Source organism: Dendropsophus ebraccatus, chromosome 5 (assembly GCF_027789765.1).
Source record: "Dendropsophus ebraccatus isolate aDenEbr1 chromosome 5, aDenEbr1.pat, whole genome shotgun sequence".
Taxonomy (NCBI): domain Eukaryota; kingdom Metazoa; phylum Chordata; class Amphibia; order Anura; family Hylidae; genus Dendropsophus; species Dendropsophus ebraccatus.
In genome coordinates this window covers 56934823-56960541 of record NC_091458.1, presented here as the reverse complement: position 1 = coordinate 56960541, position 25719 = coordinate 56934823, and the positions used below count along the sequence as shown (strand labels likewise).

The window sequence follows — 25719 nt, the reverse complement described above, 5'->3', positions numbered from 1 at the left end:
TTACACCGTATCTACAGTAATTACTTTACATAATTTATTTAATACCATCACATTTAAATCTGTCAAAATACAAGTTCTCAGGATGGCTTAGTAAAAATTGTATATATATATATATATATATATATATATATATATATATATATATAATATTGGATACCCACTTGCCTGAGCTCCCCGAGTCCGAGTACTGATTGTAAGCATGAAACAAGTTATTCCGTGTATGTAGCAGTGCACTACTGTGACTATGGAGCATCTTACCTGGTTCCCATCTTTTCTCTGAGTAAATGTCCACTCATCCTATCACTGACACCTGTGGAGAAGTGGGTTCTCTATACGCCATAATAGGGAATGTGGTAAGAGGTTTATTTGGGGGATGATCGCTTGTAAGAACTGTTGAGTGTGCTGCTATAAATTGTTATATGTTTAGATGGTTACAGTTAAATTACGATTTTACGGTTCTTTACATGTCATAGTGATCAGCCTAGAAACAAAAGTAGTGATGTGCTGCTGACAGTAATGGAAGAAAACTCACAATAACTGGTCTCTGTAAAGGATCCTTCTAGCAAACGTTGATGATCTTTTTCATTGTCGATCAGGGTGTCATGTGCCCATGTAAAAGGAGCTTTAGTCCCAGTGGATCATTAGAGTACTATACTTATTGTGTTTGTAATATGTGATCTCTGGTGTCAGGGTCACTCTGTATATATGAACTCTGATGTCATTAGTTCTTACTGGTCATCTATGTTCTCAGCTTTTAGTCCCTGGTGGTTAGTAGCATTTCCAGCTCTTACTCAAGTTGACGGACAAAATGACCAAGATATGTACAGTATGATTACTTAGATTTGTATGTAAGGAGTATTGCCCCCCAAATCTTTTTTACATCATGTAATAGCCCACCCATAGCTTTACATATTGGTCAAAGAAAGTTATTATTTGTTGACCGGTTTTGGTGCTTTTTCTGCAGACTCACCCCTTCTGCATGCAAAAAAGGAGCTAAACAGAGTCCACTCCGACACACTCCTTCCTCCTGGCCCCCACCAAGGATCTAGTGTCCTCCCTCTCTTCAATGGGCTGAGTTAGCAATTATAACCCTACCAACTGAAGTGACTGAGGACATCTGACTGCTGCCCTCCACCTCCGCCTCCCCCTAGTCACAGAAGACAGCTTCAAGGTCCAGCTCCCTTCTGCTGCGGCGCACAGCCCCTCGATCACAGAAGACAACTCCAGGGTCTGGCTCCCTCCTGCTGTGGTACACAGTCCCCCTTTCCCCTGATCACAGATGACAGCTCCGGGCTCTGCTCCCTCCAGTGCTGCAGGGGGGCTTTGTACCGCAGCAGGAGGGAGCTGGAGCTGTCTTCGGTACCAGGGAATAGGCGGGGAGGTGGGGGGCTGTGTGGGTGCAGCGCGAGGGAGCTGGAGCTGTCATCTGCGATGGGGGGAGGCGGGGGGCTTTGGGGCCACTTCTGTAGGTAGTTTTATGTGTGCTGTAAAATAGTAATGACAGCAGTGGGCAGGAAAGAAGGCTAAGGGGGCAGGCATGCAAATGGTCGAATCAAGGAGAAGCACTGCATAATGGAAAATAGTGAGAACTAGTAGACTGGTTTTAATTGGCTGAGAAGTGTGGGGAAGAAGTGTTACTGTCATTTGCAATACCTTTTGATATGTCATCAGACCCTCTGAGACCTTAGTAGTGCTCTCCATTTCCTGGCTGGCCGAAGATCCAACTGTTTTGCTTTATAGACTATAGTGAAGTGAAAGAATTGGATTTGACTGACAGTCAGGCAAAGACATGTGCTGCCATGCTCTCTCCCCGACTCCCAATGCAAGTCAATGGGGCCGTCCAGGTAACACAGAATGGAGAGAGAAGTGCGGATTGTACTGATCAGTGGAGATTCGTAGGACAAGTCAAAAGTTAATTTATGAGTAACAGGTAAATGGTAACTTTTCATGTAAACTTCCATTCTACATTTGTAAAAACTAAACTTCTTTTTCTCATGATTTGTAATTGTTGGGAAATTATCAACTTTGTAATAGTTTAAAAATGAAACGTTCAAGGCCTGAGTTATGTCAGATCCTCAATAAGTAATGAAACAAAAGGATCAACAGTTCAGGAAGCAAACCAGGGCTCATTCATCACAAGCATTATCATTTATTTCTGAATTTATCCATATATTTTAGTCTGCTACGATCAATATGTGATAATCAAAATGTAGTCGAATGTCCCCTTTATTAGTTACATAGTCCACATAGGCTGCTGTATCTGGTAGTGCCGCTCAGCCCTATTCAAGTAAATGGTAGCGGCATTGTTCTTCAATGTATTGACTGGAGAGGCTCCTCATTGACCAAACATTGGTGACCTATTCTTTGGTGGGGAAAGCAAATCATATACTGGGCTGTATGGCTATAGGTATAGAGATTGTGATCCCGCTGTATAGAGCTCTGGTGAGACCACATCTGGAATACTGTGTCCAGTTCTGGAGACCTCACTTACAAAAAGATATTTATAAATTAGAACGGGTCCAAAAACATAAAACATAATCAGGGCATAAAACATATCAGGAAAGACTTAAGGATTTGAATCTGTATAGTCTGGAGGAAAGAAGGGAAAGGGGGGGACATGATTGTAACCTTTAAGTATGTTAGAGGACTAAATAAAGTTTCGGAGGGAAGTGTTTTTAGAAAAAAAAACTGAGCTCAAGAACAAGAGGACACAGTGAGAGGTTAGTTGGGGGAAAACTAAGAAACAATGTGAGAAAATTTTACTTTACTGAAAGAGTAGTAGATGCTTGGATCAAACTTCCCGTAGATGTGGTTGGTAAATCTACAGTAACAGAATTTAACCCCTTAGCGACCCATGACGTACCTGGTACGTCATGGTGCCGCGGGGGGTGTTCAGAGCGGGGTCCCGCCGGGACCACGCTCTGAACGGCCCCGATCCCGGCTGCAATCTGCAGCCGGGGAGTGCCTCTATTAGCCGGCGCGGGTCCCGTTGCCGCGCCGGCTAATTAAGTGCTTTATGAAAAACATCCCTGGTGTCTAGTGGCACGGATCTCCCCCCCGCGATGCGATCGCGGGGGGGAGATCCGTTCTTCTGGCCGGCCCGGGCCTCAGCGTCGCACTGACGCTGATCCCGGCTCGGCAATAGATTGCTATGGCCTGCAGCAGGCCATAGCAATCTATGACCGATTACAATGATCTTTGCTGTGTATATACACAGCATTGATCCTATGAGAGGTCATTGCTGTGGATATACAAGTCCCCCAGGGGGACTTCTAGTTTATGTAAAAAAAAAAGTAAAAAAGTTTTTTTATTAATAAAAAATCCCCTCCCCTAATAAAAGTCCAAATCACCCCCCTTTTCCCATTTTATAAATATAAATTATTAAATAAACAAATAAATAAATAAACATATTTGGTATCGCCGCGCACGTAATCGCCCGAACTATTAATAAATCACATTCCTGATCTCGCACGGTAAACGGCGCCAGCGCAAAAAAAATTCCAAAGTGCAAAATTGCGCATTTTTGGTCGCATCAAATCCAGATAAAATGTAATAAAAAGTGATCAAAAAGTCGTATATGCGCAATCAAGGTACCGATAGAAAGATTACATCATGGCGCAAAAAATGACACCTCACACAGCCCCATAGACCAAAGGATAAAAGCGTCATAAGCCTGGGAATGGAGCGATTTTAAGGAACATATATTTGTTAACAATGGTTTGAATTTTTTAAAAGCCATCAGATAATATAAAAGTTATACATGTTATATATCATAGTAATCGTAACAACTTGAGAAACATGCATAACCAGTCAGTTTTACCATAGGGCGAACGGCGTAAATGCAAAACTCCCCGAAATCAAAACAACTTTTTTCAATTTGACAGCGCAAATGATTTTTTTCCGGTTTCGCAGCATATTTTATGGAAAAATAATGCCTGTCATTGCAAAGTACAATTGGTTTCGCAAAAAATAAGGGCTCAAATAAGTCTCTAGGTGAAAAAATGCAAGCGCTATGGACTTTTAAACATAAAATGGAAAAAGCAAAAGCGCAAAAATGTAAATTGGCTTTGACCTTAAGGGGTTAAACCTGCCTGGAATAAACATATATCTATCCTAAGATAATAAGAAAGGAAATACTAAAAGGGCAGACTAGATGGACCCAGTGGTCTTTTTCTGCCAACAATCTTCTATGTTTCTGCCAGAGGAAACCAAAGCCAACCAGGCATTTCTCTGCAGGAGCCATTATGGGAATAGAACATTACATGGCCAACATTCAGATGAACGACCACGACAAGGCTTGCAGCTCTCCATTATGGTTTAGCGAGATGGTTGACCTCCACTTCTTACACTTATTAGTGTTCAGAGCATAATTCACTTTGCACATAGGAGTTAGCCATATACTACACTGGTGCTCCCAGCTCCCAGTGCTGGTGTCATCTCCAGCTGGAAACTGGCTGCAATATTGTAGCCAGAATATGCCATAAATAAAGATGTGGCTACAGATGGATCTGATGATGCCTGGCTGCTTGTTGGCTGTGTCCTGATAATCGGGGATTGCTGTTATTTCCTAGTTCCTAGTTGCTTTATACACAACAGACTTCTACTATTCTAAACTTTTATAGGCTGTTGATGGGTAAAGCAAGGAAGCTATGGAGATTTGGACATTGCAGTTTATTATCAGATGGCGCTTACAGTTAAAGCAAGCATTTCAGCAAATATAAAGATGAACATTGCTTTACATTTATCTATAGAGTCCTCCTGCCTCCTCCTGGGTCTGTTACCATTAGAATGAATAAATGGTAATGAGGAGAATGGGCTCGTGTAGTATTACTGTTCACTGAGAAAGGAAACATCAATCTGCAAGAGGAAAAAGAGGTTTTGATGAGCAGAAAGGATAGCTATTAGGTAAGTGAAACATGATGACTGGAAAAAAAGCAATGAAAACGGAGGTCCATCAAACAGACAAATACATAAGCAAGTGTATCCTCAGCAGGCGGCTTTACCTGAAGGATCCAGTCAGCTGGAAATGATTAGAATATTAGGGCTGAAACTTTTCATGTTCTTTCAGTCTATTGAATAGGAAAGAGAACAGTGATAAATATTTTAACATTAACATCAGCAGTACTGGCATGTACAAGGTTGTTTGTATACTGGAGGAAGCTTATATTCCGCTTCCATGTGTGTGAATGTATGACAGTCTGTGTACTAAGGGGAGGGGGGAGCTGGGGGAATACTGGCTGCTTATGTTCAACCAATCCTCCTCTCTGCTCTGAGAGTGAAGACAGGAGGAGATAAGGGGCTGGCAAAATCCTTGTAACCTCAGAAAGCAGAAGCTGAGCAGCAGCAGATCCCTGCAGAGAACTGACTGACCCTGGGATAAAGCAGGAGATACACACACACACAGGATGGAACCTAACAGTCCCAGAAAGATCCAGTTTACTGTACCACTTCTGGAGCCACATCTGGACCCAGAGGCAGCAGAGCAGGTGAGGCTGGGGGACAGGAGCAGCAAGCTTTGTGCAGACATGGGGGCAGGCTTATAGAATAGATGGTGTGGGTCACATCTATAAAAAGATGAGCAATGTGTGCAGGGTAGATAGGAGGAAACAATATAGCAAGCAATGGGGGAAACTGAAATAAAGTGACAGATTTCGATGGAGATGTCTCTAAGGTGTGAGAGTAATAGAAGAAGAAAAGTGTAAAGAAGAAGAGGAAGGTGTACGGGCATGAAGGGAGATGTTGCCAGTGGAGAGGTGAGGGGGATACAACACTGAAAAGGTCACATGCCAACTCCAAACTGTAATTAAATCCTGCTGGATTGCTATGGTTCCCAATGCTGTGCAGCTGCGTCTATGAGATGGGAGTGCCATTCTATAGTAATCTAATGAATACAATGAATATTAATACGTAAAGGCTGACGCTACTATTGATGCTTATTAACTGCTTAGCCTGAGCTGTATGCACATGGTTAGGTGTTTGCTGCAGGATGGAAATGGTTAATGTTTTGGTTGAGACTATAGAAATCCTGAGCATTTACATATATATAGAGACTGTGTCAGGAATCTTATTACATTCATGGGAACATTTTGTGTTGGAAAAATCATCAAAGTGTTTACAGCACATTTAGACGCTACTAGTAAAGTAGATACATTGTAGTTTAAATCTCATTTCATTCATTGCAGGCTTCTATGGTTCACTCTATGGTATACACTGTACTTTCCTGTATCCACACTAGTTGAGCAAATTAGGTTTAAATTGTATGTTCTGTGCAACACAGAGGTAGCAGAGCTGAGTTTTGCATTGGTGTTAGTGCTGCCAGGTAAGTGTATCATGAGTGTCAGTGAGGTGCAGATTGTGAATGGGACTTAGTGTTTTTTTTTGTGGTCTACTCTTGTAAAGTACAAACAGCACTATTGTTTACTAGCCTCTGGGGTCGACTGAGTGTAAGATTGGTTGGTTTTGTTTCAGAAGCAGCGTCAACCTTTTCTATACTGTATGTCAAAGAACAAAGGTGCTGCTGTTTCTAGGAATAAAAACATTTTTTTAAATTTTTCTATTCTCCTACCACACCTCGTCTTATTAGCAGGCTAGAAGCATCATAGGGCGCTAAGGATGAAGATAATTTTCTTACCGTAATACTCAGTACAATTTTTTTGTTAGATATGCAAATGAGGCAGTTTGGTGCACTGGGGACAGGACTACCACCCTAAGTGCACCAATCCACCTCAGTCAGCCCATCCTAATGAATATTCATCTGGTGCTATGCTATGATGAGCACCGGAGTGATTTCAGTGCAGAGCGCTGGATCAATATTCATTAGAGAGGGTGGGCCAGCCTGGGCAAATGGTGCACTGAGGGAGGTAGTCCTATCCCCAGTGAAAATTGCATTGAAGTCTATGGACAATGGCCAGAAATAATTGACATAATCAATGTTGCTTGCTGCGGCCGTTGTTCAATACATTGTGTTAAAACGGCTGTTGTTTGCATTGACTTCAATGCAAATCATTGCATTATAAAAAGAATAGCCATTATGTAACTTAGACACAGTTGCTGTTTTTTTCATAAAAAGAACGTTGTGTAAACATAGCCTAAATGATCATATGTTCAGATTTTCTTATTACAATTCTTGAATAAAAGCCTTTTATGTGTCCTACATTTATCATCTGCTCCTGGATTTATATTCCATTATTGCAATGAAAAATCAGAACGTGTAAACACACCCTTAGATGATCCAATAACTGGTAGTGAATGGCTGCCCCCACTGACTGCTGCCCCCCACTGATTGTTAGCAGTACCTTTTGCAAAGATATAGGGAGACTGTTTAGGGGGCACTTCTAAGGGCCATTTTCAACTTTGTAGTGGCATCAGTCATCTTCTCCGGAGTGGCCTACCGGGGGAGTAGCATATCAACCAGAAATAGAAACAGACTTGACAAGCTGACTAGAAGCGCCAGCTCTGTCCTCGGAAGACCCCTCGACCCAGTGCAGGTGGTGGGGGACAGAAAGATAATGTCCATGGTGAGCTGCATGCTGGAGAATAACTCCCATCCCATGCATGTGACCATAATAGCACTGGGCAGTATTGTCAGTGACCGACTGCATCACACACAGTGCAAGAAGGAGCAGTTAATCTGTACAATCAACACCGACCCAAGCAGAGATCATTCCATACAGAGAAGTAAAATATTTTAAGCTTGTGATATCCTTCCTACCTTTGTATCTTTTTACCGTTTTTCTTCGTACTTACTGTCACTGTAATGCCTTTACCTTGGAGCTTTTTGTATGTGTAATCTCTATGCTGTTGTAAAACAGTGAATTTCCCCATGATGGGACTATTAAAGGATAATCTTTTCTTATCTTGTCTTTAATGATGATGATTTTGGGGCCTGAACAATCCTAGTGCTTAGTCAATGAGTAAGTGTTTTAGTGTAAGGGTCCTATTACACAGAGCGATTTTTAACAATTAATGAATTAATCGATAAACGATTGCAAACGAGACTTTCTATCGTTAACCTGAAATCGTTCACCATATTACACAGAATGATGGTCATTAGATACGATAGTTACTACGATTAGAGATGAGCGAACCGGGTTCGGGTTTGAGTCGATCCGAACCCGAACGATCGGCATTTGATTAGCGGGGGCTGCTGAAGTTGAATAAAGCTCTAAGGTTGTCTGGAAAACATGGATACAGCCAATGACTATATCCATGTTTTCCACATAGCCTTAGGGCTTTATCCAACTTCAGCAGCCACCCCTAATCAAATGCCGAAAGTTCGGGTTCGGATGGACTCAAGCATGCTCGAGGTTCGCTCATCTCTAACTACGATCATTACTATGATCCTTTACTCCTTCTGGTCCCAGCAAAACAATGCACAATGTGCAATTACACTAAACACTTAGTGAACAAATGCAGAACTTGAGTGAAGGAATGTGGAATTACAGCGAACGATTAGCCAACGATTAATGATAATTTTAGGTTCAGACCTAAATCAACAATCCACGACATACGAACAATTTTTTGATCGTTGCCTGCAATTACACAGAACAATTATCGTTTAAATTTAAACGATATAACGATTTTTTGCATGACAATCGTCCTGTGTAATAGAGCCCTAAGGGTTTTTGTCTCTGTTTCACTGTTTCCTTTACAATACAGTATGTTTAATTTTGATGTACACAAAAATGTGGCTAACAAAAAAACTTTTACCATCTATTGACAGATACAAAACATTTCTTCTTTTTTTCCCCCACAAAACCTGATTTTTCTTTGCTGGTAAAGAAAACTACCATAAAATGTCCTAAAGGGACATTGACAATGGATTAGAAGACTTTAACCTGCTGTTATGTTCCTATCTGTCCTGGTACACTGAGAATGAGGTAATTTTCTTAACTTCATCCTCATCGCTGTTTTGGGGTTATCTTTTTTTGCCCATCAATATGCAAATTAGGCTGTTTGGTGTACTGGGGGCGGAACTACCAGCCTTTAAAGCACTGATTCACCTGACCAATCTGCCCCTCCTTGTAAATATAGAGGCAAAACTCTACAGGCATAATTGAAGCCAGATGAATATTCTAGAGAAGGAGCAGGCTGGATAGCTAAGAAAATGACCTTATTCTCAGCATAAAAGGCCCAATGGGAATGTAACAACAGGTTAGAGTCTTCTAACCTGCTGTAAGCTTCCCTTTAATATTCAGGTGCCACCTAGTTCTTGTTGCTAAGTTTAGGATCCTTTTAGGGAGAGGAAGTGAAATGCAGACAAGAAAATCAATTACATTTTTTACATTTCATTTTATTTTAGAACAGCAATAATGTTTTCCATTTCTATAGATTTTTTCTGTATAACATAATAACAATAATAATACATTTCGCTAATTATAGGGACTTCTGTTTTCCCTTTGATGCATTAACGTCTTTCTCTTTGTTTTTTTAAATCATAAGCAATGTCCATTCCTAGCAACCAGACTTTTGCTGAATTTAAGCATTTCATGTAATTTACATCAAATGCCAAAGGCACTGAAGAGAAGGGAAGGGAGAAAATGTAAAATAAACAGACTTCACATGAAATATCGCTTGGTTCATGTTTTGACATCTTATATAATTATTTTCATTCTAGCATTCTTCCTTGAACTCTTCTTGAAGTACCTTGCAAATAATGGTGTCTCTATACTCGTAAAGCTTCATCTCCTTAACTCTAATGAGCTTCACTTAAAAAAATGTATTACAATAATAGATTTATGAGAGGAGGAAACTCCCCCAAGCCACCACTTGTACCAGATCCAAAAAGCTGGTAAATGTGCCATCCGTTCTATAGCCAGACATTATTGTATTATCATTGTAATGTTAGAGTTTATAGGAGTAATAACAGTACTAAAATATTTACGATTACTACATAAATAATATATTATTTCCATAAAATTATTCATATTCCGAGTGTAGCTAATCATCTTAATTTCATGGGGACAATAATAGAAATGAATGAGTATATGTGGGGCTAACACTGCACTCCATGCATGTCTTGATTTCTAGTACAAAGTAGACAATTTCCACAGCAGCACCTGTGGTTTCTGTGCTAAGCTTCATACTGTACAACTCCCCGCAACATTGCCTGTATAGCAAGCATGTAGAGAATTCAAGGCACAAATCAATGAAACCATGAATGATGGATAATAATAATAATAATAATAATAATAATAATAAAGAAAGAAACATGCACTGGATGGTATCACCCAGAAACTTGAGCTTTATTAGATATATGCGAAAAAATACTTAAAAAATATAATTATTAGAAGAGTAAATTCCTTTGTTTTAACACCGGTTACTTTCTTTTGTATCCTATTTTTGTCCTCTGATGAACCTTCCTTTTTAGGGGAAAACATGTTGGGACCAAGTTGTTTTGATGGACTATACTTAGTTTCATGGGAATGAATGTTTGAGAATAGTTCCTCGTTTTTTGGTATTTGGAGCCACTATATTAAAAATGGTCCCTACACCTGTTCTATGTTTAGCTTTTAAGTTTTTGTTATCAATATTTTTATTTCACACCTGTTACTTTCTTCCGTATCCTATTTTTGGTCCCCTGACGAACCTTCCATTTTAGGGAAAAACATGTTGGGACCAAGTTGTTTTGATGGACCTTACTTAGTTTTATGGGAATAAATGTTTGAGAATAGTTTCTAGTTTTTTGGTTTTTGGAGCCATTATATTATATTAAAAATGGCCCCACACACTTGTTCTATGTTTAGTTTTTACGTTTTTTTATTAATATTTTTGTTATTTGTTTACCCCTTTGTAGTGTAGTCTTGGCTCTCATTACGCTTGAAGGACATATGTTAGTCATTCATTGTGATTTTTGGTACAATTCATGTTTCAATTGTCATTACTACTTTATTTTTGTATGATTCTCTAGACAGACTTATCTGTGTAAATGTTGTAAATCTTTTTAAATTTAATAAAAAAAATTGTTTAAAAAAAAAAGAAAGAAAAGGAATGGTCCCCACAACTATGTTCTGCATGATACCCATTACTTTTTGACTTGTGTAGATCTCTTAACTTTTATAATACGCATATAAATTGGAAGTATTTTTAAATCTGAATCTTACAAAGTTATATTTTATGATAATACCTTCCAGTGACACAAGAAAATCAAAGGCACCAGAGGTTCGACGCAACCACTTCATTTCTATAAAATGCACAGAAAAATGTCAGCAACCTTTTAGTTGAAACTCATCTGTAGGACTTAGCACAGTTTAATCACCATTGCATTACAGCTATTTAGGGGCCTTCATACTGGTTGTGTATGCTGAGGATCCATTGTGTATTACAGGGCCAGTGAGTGAATATGCAAGTGTGTGAATCAACCTACTGCTGTGTGTGACCTCCATGTCCATTTATGTTGTCGATGTGTTGTGGATTTGCCACACTGATATTGTTGGGAAACTCAAAAATCTCACTTAAATCAACAATGTTTCTTAAGCAATACTGGCAACTAATTCCACAACTGTGGATTTTAAAAGCTTAGGGGCCAAAAGCTTGCTTACATGATTTGCACAGAAAAATGTTCAGAAAACTAGCACTAATAGCAAAAAAATATGATCAGCTGGTCACTGGCCCTTCTACACAAGCCAATTATTGCCAGTAAGCAGAATTGACGTGGATTTGCTGCTGTGGAATCACTGTGGATTTTCTGCTGCAGAAAACTTACAGCATTTACACAGTATGTGGCCATATCCTCAAAGGGATTGTTTCACCTGGACTATCCTGGCTCCAAATAAGGACCCACTGGTGTAGAACTGACCTGACTAGGTAAAGCAACTGTGAAATCCCCAACAATCCCTTGTTATCACCAGGGCAAGCTGTAGGTATATAAGTAAGGTCTGGAATTTGAAACAAGGCCACCAACTATCATGTGTCTTATAATACTAGTATTTTCACATGTTGCAGAGTGACATTTCAGCACCCTGAAGTACCAGGGCTGGGGTGCAACTGCTTCCTCTGCACTCTCTTTAACTAAACCCATGGCACCTGTCATTTAGAGTAGGGCCCTCTTTGATTCTGTATAACAGATAGAAGTCCTGCTCAGGGGTCCATGCTCTATAATATCTATATGCCCTAACAGGCCATAGAAAAGGCCTTTTGCTGCTAGTACCATTAGTACTGTAATATGTTGTGCTAATTCACATACATGGATCAGCATGTAGCCAAAGTAAACCACTGCCACTAGAATGAAACATGTCTATAGATATAAGGCAATGTGACTAGTGATCGCCACTAGAATTGTTTAGTACAGTGGAATAGACACATTACTCTTTGAAAATCCTGTAATACAATTGAATTTCTATTTCACTGCTAAGTAAGAACTATGTCTGCTATAGACATCTATCTCTATTTTTTGAATGAATATAGAGAACTGTATAGCCACTTGAAATATTTGGCACCCTATTCCTGAGTACATTTACCTTTAGGCAACAAGCCTGAATGTTTTATGTCATTTGGAATATTAATGTTGCAGCTCTGAGGCTGCTGTGGAGGAATGGATCTCTGAACTTACAGGGGGTTTTATGTAAAGCAGATACTATGAAATGTACAGACATTGTGCTATTCACAGCTGTGACTTTGCTATAGTTGTATCCACCCTTCCAGGAGAAGCCTCTGGGAGCTAAATTACCTGGACTCCACATTGATACATTTTACCTGCACTTAGAAATTGTTTTAAACAGTCTAGAAAGATACTTTTGCTGCTGATTTATCTACATAGAAACATAGAAACATAAAAGATTGTCGGCAGAAAAAGACCACTGGGTCCAGCTAGTCTGCCCTTTTTAGTATTTTTTTCTTATTATCTTAGGATAGATATATGTTTATCCCAGGCGTGTTTAAATTCTTTTATTGTGGATTTACCAACCACCTCTGCTGGAAGTTTGTTTCAGGTATCTACTACTCTTTCAGTAAAATAATATTTTCTCACATTGCTTCTGATCTTTCCCCCAACTAACCTCTCACTGTGTCCTCTTGTTCTTGAGCTTAGTTTTTTTTTACTAAAAACACTCCCCTTTTGAACCTTATTTAGTCCCTTAACATACTTAAAGGTTTCAATCATGTCCCCCCTTTCCCTTCTTTCCTCCAGACTATACAGATTCAAATCCTTAAGTCTTTCCTCCCTCACACCCTCCACCATTTTTGTAGCCCGTCTTTGGACCCGTTCTATTTTATCAATGTCCTTTTTAGATGAGGTCTCCAGAACTGGACACAGTATTCCAGAGGTGGTCTCACCAGAGCTCTATACAGCGGGATCACAATCTCCCGCTTCCTACTGGTTATACCTCTAGCTATACACCCCAGCATACGATTTGCTTTCCCCACCGCCTGGTTGCACTGGTGACTCATTTTAAGGCTGTCAGAAATCAATACCCCTAAATCCTTCTCTTCTGAAGTCTTTTCCAACACAGAACTGCCGATGTGATACTCGGATAGAGGATTCCTCCTCCCCAAGTGCATTATTTTACATTTGGAAACGTTGAACTTCAATTTCCACTGTTTGGACCACTTATCTAGCAAAGCTAAATCATTTTCCATATTACTGACACCTCCAGGAATTCCAACCCTATTGCACACTTTTGTGTCGTCAGCAAACAGACAAACTTTACCTACCAACCCTTCTCTTATGTCACTTACAAACATATTAAAAAGAATAGGACCCAGAACAGACCCTTGTGGCACACCACTAGTAACCAGTCTCTGCTTGGAATATACACCATTAACAACAACCCTCTGATATCTATCCTTCAGCCAACCACAAATCCACTGAACTATCCAGGAATTAAGTCTAATTTTCTCCAACTTCTCTATCAGCTCTTTATGGGGAACTGTACCAAAAGCTTTGCTGAAGTCCAGATAGGCGATATCCACAGCACCACCTTCATCCAGCACTTTTGTGGCATAATCAAAGAAATCAATGAGATTAGTCTGACATGATCGGCCCTCAGTAAAGCCATGCTGGTTTGGATCCATCAAATTGTTGATTCTTAGGTGATCCATTATCTTCTTTTTTAGAAGAGTTTCCATCATTTTCACTACTACAGATGTCAGGCTCACTGGCCTGTAGTTACTGGACTCTTCTCTATTCCCCTTCTTGTGGATAGGTATAACATTGGCTGTTCTCCAATCTTTAGGGACATCTCCTGTTAGCAGGGATTGGTTATACAGATCTGTCAGGGGGGCAACAATCACAGATCCGAGTTCTTTAAGAACCCTGGGATAGACACCATCTGGGCCCATCGCCTTATTCAGCTTTAAACGGGCAAGTTCCTCTGCAACTTCAGCCTCTGAAAATACTGGAGCTGAACCCATATAACTGCAGGCAATGCTGTGTCCAACCATCCTGTGATTGTGAAGGCCTCTTTCTGAAAATACTGAGCAGAAGTAACTATTCAAATAGTCAGCGACTGCCTTATCTCCATCAATAAACGTATTCTCCCCATTACTTATTTTAGTAATGCTGCAGCCATTCTTCTTCTTCCTGTCACTTATATATCTGAAGAAGGTTTTATTCCCCTCCTTAACAGATTTTGCCATTTCTTCTTCTTTTGAGGCTTTAGCAGCATTTATAATTTGCTTTGCCTCCTTCTGTATACTTTTATACGTCTCTGTCAGCTTCATTCCCAGTCCCTTTATACTTTCTATACGCTGCCTTTTTTCCCTTTACAATGGCATTAACCTCTCTAGTAAACCATAATGGATTCTTCTTCCTTTTACTTTTGCTAACTTCTCGTACACGTAGTCTAGTTGCCTTTAATATGGCATTTTTTTAATTCTGGCCACTGAGAACTCGCTCCAGATGTTTTATCCCACCCTCTTAATTCTTTATCTAAATACTCCCCCATTTTCTTGAAATCTGTCTTCCTAAAATCCAATACTCTTGTTGTAGTATGGGATCGGACGCAATCAGTTTGTATGTCAAACCATAAACACTGGTGGTCACTGGAACCTAAATTTTCTTCCACTCTAACTTCAGAAACCCGATCCCCATTAGAAAATACTAAATCTAGAATGTTCTGTCGTCTGGTTGGTGACGTCACAAGCTGTTCTGAACTAATCTAGATTAGAATGTTCAACCTGTTCCCGTGCAGTCCCCGGCTACCTCTGATACCCTAATATTTGTGGTTTTCTCAGTCTGACAATGCAGAAAAGCAATAAGTTAAAGGCTGTGCTATGAGGGCATATTAATTGTAAATTCCGCATGTAGGTTCCTAAATTGCCAATGCAATGTTACTTAACCATTGATGTTCGCTTCAATTGTGGAAAGACAGAACTGTACATACACTCCAAGGGAGGTTCATGCATAGTTCTTATTAATATGAATAAAACGAGTGTAGGAAACATGTTGGGCTTGACACGGCTGCCTCAGAAGGGTAACCACACATCTGTCAGCACTCAACCTGAAGATCAGTGGTAAAATAACATCGCATTTGCACTTAACACAATACATAGCATAAACAACAAAGCTTAAAGAGAGCCGAGGATCCCATTTTTCCAGCTATGTGGTTTCCAGAAGTGAAACTGTCATGTATAAAACAGATGGTTATGGTATGGTAACTGTAGTCTATAGCTGTAGTATGGTAGCTGTAGTCTATATTTGTAATATAGTAGCTGTAGTCTATCACAGTAATATGATAGCTGTTGTCTATAGTTGTAATATGGTAGCTATAGTCTATCACTGTAATATGATAGCTGTAGTCTATAGTTGTAATATGATAGCTGTAGTCTATAGTTGTAATGTGGTAGCTGTAGTCTATCACTGTAATATGATAGCTGTAGTCTTAAATTGTAATATGATAGCTGTAGTCTATAGTTATACTGGGGATGCTGTAGTCTATAGTTGTACTATAGTAGCTGTAGTCTATAGTTGTACTATAGTAGCTGTAGTCTATAGTTGTAATGTGGTAACTGTAGTCTATAGTTGTAGTGTGGTAGCTGTAGTCTATAGTAGTGTGGTAGCTGTAGTCTATAGTTGTAATATGATAGCTGTAGTCTTTAGTTGTAATATTATAGCTGTAGTCTATAGTCGTAATGTGGTAGCTGTAGTCTATAGTTGTAATATGGTAGCTGTTGTCTATAGTTTTAGTATGGTAGCTGTAGTCTATAGTTGTAATGTGGTAGCTGTAGTCTATAGCTGTAATATGATAGCTGTAGTCTATAGTTGTAATGTGGTAGCTGTAGTCTATAGCTGTAATATGATAGCTGTAGTCTATAGTTGTAATATGTATGTATGTATGTATGTATGTATGTATGTATGTTGTAGTATGGTAGCTATGGTTTGTAGTTGTTACAGTATATGGTAGCTATAGTCTATAGCTGTAATATGATAGCTGTAGTCTATAGTTGTATTGTGGTAGCTATAGTCTATAGCTGTAATATGGTAGCTGTTGTCTATAGTTTTAGTATGGTTGCTGTAGTCTATAGTTGTAATATGGTAGTTGTACCTTGTAATATGGTAGCTGTAGTCTGTAGTTGCAGTACAGTAGCTGAAATAGTTAGTTATAAAATAGTTATCAAATACTAGTTGTAACTTGTAATATGGTAGATGTCCTGTTTTAAATTAGAAAAAAAAAAATACACTAACCATTTTCTTGCACCTGCACATTCTCTTCAGGATGCCTGAACTGTTTGTTAGTTATACATCACACAGAACACAGACAACAATATGTCCCCTGTTGGTGCTTCAAAGAACTGTGCACTGGAAATGTTTCTGAAGCGCAGATGATGTAATACAGTTCCTTTCTAGATGATACATTTATAATGCTATTCTTTTATGATATCTTAATTCAATAGTTTAATCTCTCATACATGTATAAAGAGACATCAAGCAGTTACTGCCAGTTTGGCCATACTTTATATCTCACTATGACCCGCACAATAGTTAAAAAGCTACAGCTACAGCATTTCTTAATGCAAATCTAGTAAATTTCTTAAGTATCTCTGTGGCCAGGTACTGTTCTTTTCCCTGGTGCTGCAGAATATAGTACATGGACATACTATGCAGGGAAATATTGTCTCCAGCCTCTGCCCACCCTTTCCACAGGGAAGGCTATATGGATGCGGTGCCCATAAACGTTAATAAAAAGTTATCCAATAAAACTGACTGATGTGTATGGAGTCCTGCTGATTTTTCTCCAACAAATGGTCATGGGTAAAGATGAGCAGAACTTTCGGACTTTCGGTGCGAAAGCTGCTCACTCCAGTGCGATGCCTGCGATCCCGGGTGCATAGTTGCGCTCCTGGGAATCTGCGGCCGGGATCTTCCAGGGAATTCAAGATACATTCCCTGGAAATCCAGGGAATGTATCTTGAATTTCCTGGAAGATCCTGCCCACAGATTCCCGGGATCGCAAACATGCACCCGGGATCGCAGGCATAGTAATTGAGCGAAGATGCCGTCGGACCAAAAGTCCGATGGTTGGCTTATCCCTAGTCATGGGGGAGAGGAAGATCAGAGAGACACATCACCACTAGATAAGAATAGCAGTGACTTATTCCTCCTCCTTCCTCTGAGATCATATGAACCTTTAGCTGAGTTGTACATATGGAGGGCGCTGGAGTGATACTGTAGCTGTGGGCTGAATAATCACTCGCCGACAGCTAGTGAAGGTGTATGGCTGCCCTTAGGCACAACACAAAGGTTAATGGTTGCAGACAATTTCATCTATTGCTATCACATCTTTTGCAATAACTACTCATATAATTGTGTCATTATCAAAATTTTAACAATGATGGCAACCCCTCCTGGAAAGCAGTTGTGATATAACCAATGTGCCAAGTGGGAGCCATTTTAATTCTTGCAAGTATCGTCCACTCCTCTGGAAATTCATGCTTATGGCTGCAGCCAATTTCCACGTAATATAAAACACACATTGTAACGCCTACAGCAGCTACTTAGTACCAGTCTCCCATCCTCTACTTATAACTTGATCTACATATTTTGGTGCGTTCAATGAATACTCATAAGAATGTAGTCCACAAATCACTCCCTGTGCAATTATTACTGTTTACAGATTTTACATCTTTGGAAAAATTCTATCATACCTCTAATACCAAATGCTATCATACCTCTAATACCAAATGCTATTCTACCTCTTATACCAAATGCTATTCTACCTCTTATACCAAATGCTATTCTACTTCTTATACCAAATGCTATTCTACCTCTAATACCAAATACAGTGGTACTTTGGTTTAAGAGTAACTTGGATTTAGAGCGATTTGCAAGGAGATCTCACAGTTTTGTAAAATTGTAACTTGGTTTAAGAGCATTGCTTTGGTTTAAGAGCTCCCTGTACTGGGTGGGAACGGGAAAGAGGGAGGGGCATGGCCTGCATAGCGGGGTCTACAGCCCTGCACTCTGACCCAGGAAGTCTCCCTGACCTTCCAAATCATAGGAGATCCACTTCAGACTGGGGCTAACATCAGGGGACCGGACTGTGAAGGTAATCTCTTTATAGCTGTAACCCCTCTCTTCCCAGACAGAGAAGGCTGCATTTATGTGCCCAAATATGCGCTGCTCATTCCTTCATACTTCCTGCAGTCTCTGTCAGCCCTTGCATTTCCCATGTTCTCCATTCCTGCTATAATTTGCCTGCACTCGCACTCAGCTATACACACTGCTGCTATAATGTGCCTGCACTTACACTCAGCCATACACACTGCTGCTATAATGTGCCTGCACTCACACTCAGCTATACACAATGCTGCTATAATGTGCCTGCACTCACACTCAGCCATTCACACTGCTGTATATAAAGTTTCTGTCTCTGTCCTCATGCACAGCTCTGTGATTATCACTTCCGGATTGGTCTATGCTGAATACACCCGTTCCCCATTGCTTCTCTTTCTAGGCTGTTTTACTATGCTACTGCTTTATGGGGATCTGCATCTCTATTCTGTATCTACAAATTGCTGCAGTTTTTCCAGGTTTATTTCTATACGTAATACTCCACATGAAAAAGTGCTATATTGTGCAGTAACTTTTATTCAAATGCTATCCTACCTCTAATACCAAACGCTATTCTACCTCTAATACCAAATGCTACCATACCTCTAATACCAAATGCTATCATACCTCCAATACCAAATGCTATCCTACCTCTAATACCAAACGCTATTCTACCTCTAATACCAAATGCTACCATACCTCCAATACCAAATGCTATCCTACCTCTAATACCAAATGCTATCATACCTCTAATACCAAATGCTACCATACCTCCAATAGCAAATGCTATCATACCTCTAATTCCAAATGCTATTACACCTCTAATACCAAATGCTATCTCCTATGTAGGCTTTACAGCACCTCAGATTCAGGGATATACCGTAAAGTAATTTGAGAGCACGACAATCGTATTTCCTAGTGCATCAATGGAGTTCTGGTTTAGTGCTTAATATCTACCTTAGAAGTCAATCCCTTTGTCTACAGAGAATTCATCATACTTGTAGCACTGACATCTGACATGTTATCATTGTTAAGACTATATACGTCTTAGATAAAAGGAGTGTTAATGAGATTTGCATCTCCCCAGATGGCTTTAGGGGATGCGTCTTTGATATTACTCTGTGAAACTAACATCAAGGAGCTGGTTTCAAAATTCTGATTGTCCCTGTGGTTTCCTACATAATCAGAAGCATGAGAAATTCTGTGACATTTTCCACATGGAAAATCTAAAGCCCCTAAATGTCTTAACCATTCAGCATCTGCTTGTAAACAGCAAATGTGTATGTGCAAAGAGAAAATGCAGGTAGAAAAAAATACTGATAAATCTGAAGTTTCTTGTGTATGTCCATGTATGAACACTTTTTTTTATGTAATATAAAATCCTTTATTCTTTTATCCCTTTAGCTTTATAACTGTTAGGGCACTGATTTTCTTTTTACTGATAGAGAGTTCCAAATCTTCATCTTTGTCATAGTCATAAAGTTAGATAACAAAATTCTGTCTGTCTGCAGTAAACACTAGAGGGCCTACTGTTAATACATGGGACTCAATAAACATTATAGACTCAGTTGCATCAACTCCTCCTAGTGGCCCCTACTGGCAACCATATTTCTATTATCAATTACAGTGTACAGACATGTCCTTTCCTAACTTACCTCTAAATTTAGTGACACGGATTTACTAAAATTGTCTAACCTTAGACTGTGTAATATGAGAGCCATACTCATCACAGTGGCATGGGCTGTTAGGTATATTTGGCGCATTATTAGACTGTCTAGTTTAAGTTAAGACTAACTACTAGTTGCATTCAACTGCACCAGGTGTCGTATGTTAACCATAACCACACTTATTTTAATGTACCTGGAAACGTATTTAAAACACAAACATGCTTTTTGGAACACATTGTACCAGAATTCTGGTGCTTTTTTATTAGTTGATCAGTACCAGTATACTCTGAGATATATGATGAGAGATTTCCAGTCTTTCACAAAAACATGAACAACAGATCTCAGTTACAACTCATGACAGTTCTCAGCATCAGTTGAAATTAATCCAGAGGAAGCCACACCCTCTTTATTCTAAGCCACTCCCACTTTTTTAGAAGTGCCACATCTGACATAAAAATGCAAAAGGTTAAAATTTTTGCACAAACCACAGTTGAATCAGTTTTATACAAAACTGAAATCCTTAACTGAAGAAAAAGTAAAGGAGTAAGCGCATCTGTTTATGCTGATGATTTGGTCCTCTGTATGAGAAAAAGAGAGCACTGACTGCTATAAACATATACTTTAAAAAATAGCAACAAATGTTAGTGGTGAGATGAACATTCCCTTTAAATCAAAATACATATAAAGGGGGCCATTAGGTAATAGTTCTGACCGTGACAAATAAATACATTGTACCATGTAATACCACACTTATGTGCTACTTTTCCGTTGTCCCTATAATTGGTTATAAATTTGTTCTGCACTGAATTTATGAATAGAACCTCTGTAATAGAGGCTTTTTCTCAGAAACTTGGAGGAACTAGAATGTGCAGGAAGATGTGACTGCTGCCGGGGGATTAGCGACATTGGAGGTGATTGCCCAGTTCTTTTTCATTGCCTGTCTAGATCAGCTGTCACTTTGCAGGAAACCTTTTTCTATCTCCTCACTATGTTTCCATTAGGATCCTGGACTCAAGTGACAATTAGCTGTGACATTGTTACATAAGGAGACAAGCAAGTTTCTTAAATGGACCTATGTGTCTAGACCTGGGCAGGAGAATGTATTTCTGTTCGATATGTTGCCAATTTCTCCTTCTAGATTGTGGATTCTGTGGGTTTTCGCTTTTCCTGCCATGTAATAGTCATGCCATGTCTATAATTGCTCTCCTCCCTGGCAATAGCATCATACAACACAAATGCAGTTAGCAAACCAAGGGGTTTCATGGCATGTATTTATTTTCTAATAGAGATGCTTTTGTTTTCCGACTGAAAGTCATTTTGCAGATTCCCCATTAGCACATTATTGTCCAACAAAAACATTTCCTGGAATTGTTCCCATAAAACTGGATACTCTGCAGTTCTGCCAGTGACTGCCCAGGTCTGCAAGAATTTCCAATAACAATCCATTTCCAATGTTCTAAGTGCAATTTTTAGTGAACTACAACACAAATTGTTTATTTGGTTCATTTGCTCACCTAACTGCCTTCATAAAACAATTTAGAGGGTCCTATATGTTTCTATTAGTACATATAGACAAGGGGGAGTGGGCCTCTGGAGGACCTAGCCCATTCTTTTATTACATGACTAGCTATTCCTTTGAATTCTATATTTCTGCTTAAGTGAGCACTGCTTGCAAAATGTAAGGCAAACCTGAGTATCTCTTTGAAAAACAATACAATACAAAGATACAATGCATTTGAAAAGTCCTAACTAGAGATGAGCGAACCTCGAGCATGCTTGAGTCCATCCGAACATTCGGCATTTGATTAGCGGTGGCTGCTGAAGTTGGATAAAGCCCTAAGGCTATGTGGAAAACATGGATATAGTCATTGGCTGTATTCATGTTTTCCAGACAACCTTAAAAGCTTTATCCAAGTTCAGCAGCCCCAGCTAATAAAGTGCCGAAAGTTCAGGTTCAGATGGACTCGAACCTGAACACGGTTCAATCATCTCTAGTCCTAACCATTTCACTAACTTCACATTTTATGTACTGGCCTTGTAATTTAAAAAAAAAAAAACTTTATTGGAGTCACCTATGATGTTTTTTTTAATTATTTTTAATTTTAATTTTAGCTCAACAGTATCTGAAAAAATATTTCAGAATGCATTGTACATCTAATCCTTTAACTAAGGACTTTTTTTCTTATAGCTTTTGAAATAGCGTTTGACCTACAGGCATGTGATGATGTTAGCATTACAGGCCTGGAGTACGGATTTGATCAATGTTTATTGCTGTGAATGCCACAAAATACTGCCTCAAATAAAAAAAATTGCTAGTAAAATCAAAATCAAAATAAAAAAATTGCAACCTGCTTTATTGTACAGTAGACATCGACTAAGTGACAGTTTGTCCATAGAAGCTAGCTAATCTAACCCAACTGATTCTTTAAACTATGCTCACTTACAAGAGTGACAATAATATGGCATTTGATGATCTAGACAGTTGATGAAGACAAACTCTTGCTCATTGTTATACTGTACTGTATGTTTGCTTATAAGTCTCAGTGATCCAGAAGGCTTAACATCTGTTCAGTGTCAAAGGTTAGAATGATGGTTGTCTCTTCATTGATTTTCGTGTTTCCGGGAACATAAGGCCCTCTCCCAATATATTGTTTTTTTTTAAACTATGTGTGTATAGAGAAGAGTGCAGTAAAGGGCTTTAAGCTATTATATTAAGCTAGTGCAAGGACAGCTTTGATAAATTACAAGATGCAGATCCTTGACATACAGGTCACTCAGAACGCAGGGTATTGGTATTGCAGGAAAGTGCGCCGACCTGATAAAGAGCAAAACGTCTGCTACTCATTGTTTGTAAGTGACATACGCAGACTTCCACTGCCTCCATGGGTCACTCTCTAAAGAGGAAGCAATCTCATTAGTTTGCATTTTTTCATACCTGAGAAATGTATTTGTCAAGTCCTTGATATATTAATCTAAATACTTGTCATAAGCTGTGCCTGGACTGAATTATAATGTATTGCTTTTAGGTTGACACATAATGTTTTATATTAAAAGCAACCTGTCAAAGAAAAACTCATTGTGTAAAGAGAAGCTATATTGCTGAAAAAAAACAAACATTGTTTTTCTTTTTTTATTCCATATGGACTGATCTAACACTTTTAAACATTACGTTTAGCAAGATTATTTGTTTGCCTCTTTGGGTGTTAATTGTATTATTATTGCTTAATAAAGATTATTAGCCAAATTCAGTGTAACTACCGAGTTTTCTCAGACAACCATAGGAGCTCCATTCTTTGCAATATGACCTAAACAATACAACTCAGAATATAAGCATTTATCAGCTGTATATGTGTATAGGTGTGTTAGGACAGTAATATATTGGCATTCAGCCCACAGGTTACTCGTGTATGACTCCTTACTTGTCCCTGCTTGTACCTCTTAAGCTGGCCATAAACATTCAACAACTGTCCAGCTATAAAATATCTTTCCCTCCCGCCACCAGTCCTCCCCATACACAGGAACGCTTGGCAAAGCCTTAGATTGATGTCTGAATCTTCTGCGAGTGGCTGGTTCAGCCATCTAAAGTTTAAGGTGTATAAAGACCTTTAATCCTTACTTGAGCCCTACCTCAATTTCTCATCCCAAACAAAGCTCGGGGATATTCTTGCATATGTGGACCCCACACTCAGGGACCTTACTTAACCACCCTTTGACTGTCTACCAAACTCAGCACACTATTTACACGCCAAGTACCCAGGACAACCAATCACCACAGTAGCTATCCAACAGCCCATAAAGACTAGGGAATCCCCTCAGTTTCCAAAATGGACCTAACTGCAACTTGATTGGTTGAGGTAACCCCTGTAAGACTGACTTATTTAATACAGTACTCCCCAGAGCTAGCTACTTACAAGCTGACAGTACACTAACCCTAAAGCCATGACCCATGCAGAATACTGAAAGGCACTGCGTCCCACAGTCAGTTTTTCCTTGCCCCAAGAATGCCTTTTTATTAGCTTACAGCCTGCTCCATGATATCCAAACCCCACATGTGTGCAATCTGTATACTCTACTTCTTTACAACACTCCAACCCCTCTTAAATAGGACTAGAAAGGGGAAAGCCTTGGGCAGAAATCTTAGCACAATCAAACCCCAAGCTGGTTTCAGGAATTCTTAACTGGAGCTGTAGGTATGCCATGCTTTTTATTTGTGGCAAAGTCTCTCTCTCTCTCTCTCCCACATTGAGAATGAATAGAGAAACTGTGCACAGACAAAACATTATAGATTCAATGAGTCTCTTTGCCGTGGTACAGCCAGAAACCATAGCAGAGTAGATAGCTCTCTAATAAAGTCTCTGGTAAACGAAAGAAATGCATTCAATTTGCACAATGTAATTTAGCAATGGGTAACGGGATACAAGTTTTGCTGGGAGTGATTCTTCAAGGCTCTTGAGCCCCAGTGAAAAATCTGTAACAGGCCCCCCACCCACAATTTGTGATTTATAGGACTAGTATTTTCTTACATAGCAGAAGGGCTTTGGGGGGCTCCTCTGGCATCAGGGTATAGATGTGACTACTACCTCTGCACCCTTATGCACAGTAGCACGCCTTTACTCATATAGTGTCTGTATGCGTTATTAGGCCATGTTCACACAACGTATCTTTTACATAAATCACCTCCTTTGCTGCAATTTGCAAAAATGGCCATGATTAATGCAAGAGATACGTTGTATTTGAATGAATGGGATCCCGGCAGGAGTGTATACACATAGGGAGGGATTTATATAAGGCCCCGCCCCCCTTTTCCTCGACAGGATTCACTAAGAGGAGCACACCCCTTAGTGAATCCGGCCGGGTGCCCAGAACCTGCGTCCGGCGTACAAAATCTGCTTGGATCATGATTTAGGCATGCGAGCAGGCGTAAATCATGATAAATGAGGAGCAGAAGGAGGTCACGCCTCCTCCTGCCTCTTCGCGCCCCTCCCAAGCTCCCCCAGGCCGCCCATCGGTCGAGCAGGGCATACGGGAGGTGTATGCCAGGGAGAAGGGGCAAACCTTCTCCCTGGCGTACGCCTCGGGCATAAGCTTCATAAATGTCCCCCATAGTATACACTCCGGCCGTAATTCCAACCGTCCGCATGGAGAACTGACAGGTCAATTTTGTGCGACCGTTATTCATTGAATAGCGGACGCACTCTCCATTGTGTGTTATAGTGAATTGGAATGCGGGCACACAGATGTGCCCACGTCCCAATTCAACAGAAATGCAGATCAGCCGTTCTGTGACATGGCCGGGTCACAGAATAGCTAGTGTCATACAATGTGTGAACCCGGTCTTAGATTGTCTGTACAGAACTTGTCTTCATGAGACATCACCTTGGAGTTGAGAACTGAAATAGAATATTAACAACAATCAAGTTATGCTGACTAAAACAATACTGATTAAATGCTCTAGTTCTGCTACATTAGTAAATGTATTTATTATTACTGTACTGATAACAGAATGATTCTGAAGATCATTGTATATTTGTATTAAAGGATTTGGTGTCAGTAACCTTAGGGGAT

The 25719-nt window shown here is 39.7% G+C and overlaps 1 protein-coding gene across 1 annotated transcript in view; it reads left to right on the top strand.

Annotated features, from left to right (window-relative positions):
- The first annotated feature begins 5420 nt into the window (after nucleotides 1-5420).
- The window catches only part of PPP1R1A (protein phosphatase 1 regulatory inhibitor subunit 1A), a 132372-nt gene continuing 112073 nt past the window's right edge, over nucleotides 5421-25719 (top strand). The window contains exon 1 of the mRNA XM_069972217.1: nucleotides 5421-5486. The gene's annotated coding sequence lies outside the window, so the exon portion shown is untranslated. The remainder of the gene's footprint in view (nucleotides 5487-25719) is intronic.